The sequence below is a fragment of the Phoxinus phoxinus genome (assembly GCF_949152265.1).
Source record: "Phoxinus phoxinus genome assembly, chromosome: 9".
NCBI lineage: Eukaryota > Metazoa > Chordata > Actinopteri > Cypriniformes > Leuciscidae > Phoxinus > Phoxinus phoxinus.
The window spans coordinates 1,747,828-1,750,933 of NC_136884.1; positions in this window are offsets into that span (position 1 = coordinate 1,747,828).

Below are 3,106 nucleotides of genomic sequence, written 5' to 3' on the forward strand. Positions count from 1 at the left end.
TGGAATATTATTATTATTATTAATCCCATTTAGAACTAGCTAAATATTAAGAAAAAAATTCTGACGAACATTTAAACATTCAAGTCTGTTGGGACGCAAACTGAGATCGTCCCTTCCAAGCCATATACTAAATAATAATAATAAAAAGTACACGAAAACGTATATCAAACTTTAGAATGTAAAAACATGTAGATTTATGACTTGTAAACATAATCAGCAACTTTTACACAACACAACTTTGTGCACAACACAACAAATACACAACTTTTTTTTTATTTGAATGGTCGTTAATTTAGAATCACGTGGTGTAACGTTAGGTCATATTAACTAGCCTAACTAGTCCTCTTTGGCTGTCAGTCAAGTGATATAAATGTACCTGAGACTAATAACATGTATTGATACTTTATGTATAATGTTTGCACAATGTATACTGATTTATGCTGTGGTAACTGCCATAAAGTTACATTTTATGCAAAATAAACACCGGGGCCTATAAGTCACGTGTACTCATTAAATCCACACACGAGGTTAAATGTCTGTAAAAGCTGACTTAACTTGAATGTACATGATGGAGAATTAAGGATAAGGAAGTATTTCACCTGCTACCTCATATTTACACTAATGTTTTGTATTCATATTGCCAGAAATTAACTTTTGTAATACTGCTGGAAAGTGTCAGCTGATGGCATTCATAATCTCTGCATTGATCGTGTTTGTAAATCCTAATTTGTCATTTGGACTTTTGAATAAAAGCTGAACTTGATTGTCACTTGAAGCTTTTTCTCTCAATTTTCTTAAATTTAGATTCTAGTTTTCTCATGTTCTCCGTCAAATGGGTTTGCTTGACTCATCAATACATTTTAAGATTATTATTTTTTTAATATATATAATGAGCATTATTATTATAATGGTGAGCATGTGTGGGAATGTCAATTTCCACAGATCAAACATTGAGATTTTATTGTGAGGGAGTGAACGGGAGATACACAATATTTAAAAGGTTTTGCATCCACTCATTCCAAAAAAAAAAAAATTGCATTAACAAAGTCCTTATTAATTATGAACCTGAAACAAATCTGTAAGGGTTTGTAACGCAGCATTAATCACCTGTCTGACTCTGAACTCATTGGGTTTTTCAGGAGCTTGTTACAGTGATCAGTCATTGCCACAAAGGTCCCTGAAGTTCGAGATTCACATCATTGAGCGCTGGTTCGAAGTTTTAGGAGTCGTCGAGGAGCTCAGTGGTCCTCCTGATCCGGGTTTGAAATCCGAATCCTGATCCGGTCCTGGAGTTCCTTTGGTGGGTGTCTGTGTTTAAACAGTGGGTGTTAAAAACAAAGATATGCCCCCAAAAAAAAGCATGGAGAGTGTGAATGTGCCAGTGGCTCAGTGGTAATGAGCACATCCTTCTGGTGTGGAGGACTTGGGTTCGAATCCTGGGCTGGTCATTGAAATAAGTGATGGATGCAGGTGGCCAGGATCTGGAGATTGGAGATTGGAGAGTCCAGTTGGATGAGGATTGAAGAGTGTGTGGGAGCAGTGGATCAGAAAAAGGAAAAAGGAAAAAGGAAAAAGGGGGATAAAATTATTTTTGTTTCTGGGCTGGGCTTAAGTCAACATCTTGTAAAATAACACCGCTGCTGATCTTCTTCCCAGAATTCCCCAGGGGGAGGAGTTAGGATATTCCCTCCCCCCTTTGTGTCTGACCGTCTCTCGTCCTCCTGTCTGATCCGATCGCTCCCGACGCCTGTCTCGGATCAGGACCAGGAGACCGTTCCTCAACGCAACCACGCTTCAGTGTCCAGGCCGGTTTCGAACCGGGAACCTCCCAACCAGGAGAACGTGCTCATCCCACTGAGCCACTGGACCTTCCACATCAACTCTGCTTTTTTTTGGGGGCATGTCTTTATTATTCGGACCAAACCGGTGAAACTAAACATTTGTATCAACAAGAGATTCGAACCAGGATTCTCCATGTCCAGGAGCGACTCTCAACCCACTGAGCCACTGGAGCGCTCACTCTTACACTTCTTTTTTTTGGGGGCATGTCTTTATTATTTGGACGAAACTTATGAAACTAAACATTTGTATCAACAAGAGATTCGAATCGGGATTCTCCACGTCTTTTTTTTCTCTCTCGGACAAACCCGGTGAAACTAAAGCATCATAAAAGCAAGGGTTTCCCACATGTAACCGCAACACTCAAACCGCTGAGCCGCCGGTGCAGTTTCATGTGGTCTTCAAAACCTGAAAGTCAAGTGTTTTTTCACCCTGAGCAAGACTTTGACTACAAACTGAAGATTTGAACATATGAGATCTCAGTTGCATGTGTTGCATGTGAATCGAACCTATAACCTTGTTGACCTTATTGTTATTATTAGTGCCATGCTTTATCAGATGAGCTACAAAAAGCTTAAAAGTGAACATTTCAAACAACCACATGAAACATTGAACATCACAACAAGTGTGAATTGCCTAATTATTGCCTAAAACTACCAAGATCTTTTGACATCTAAGCAATGCTGAAAGTATGATGAGGAGTCAAAGAGCTCAGTTATTTATTATATGTCCATATTCAGAGACTCATATATGTCTCTTATGAACTGGTCTTTCTCAGACTCCCATAAAAATCCAAACCATCTATTAATGCTTTGTTAAGTTCAAATTTAAACTCTTTATCAAAACAGTGATAAACTATTATCACACTATGGCATCATTCAGACCTTACGTCCCTGAAAATGTGTTGAAAATCTATGTAATTTCCAGCAGAGACAAATATTTTTGATTATGTAACTTTTATTAAAAGTACAAAACACATTCAGGCAGTTTAGAAAGGATATAATAAGGCAAGTTTATTTATTTAGCTCATTTCATACACAAAGGTAATTCAAAATACTTTGCATAAAAATGATTTTTTTTTAACTAGCCAGATAAATATGACAATATCATGTCAAATACCAATTGTATATAATCTTAGGCTTATATTATTCATTGTGATAAATCACTTCAAGTGCCAAATAAATGCAATTAACGTTAACATGTCACATGAAGTTGATATATTTATCTTTTATTTTTACATTTCTCCACTAGACGGAGTACGAATAAC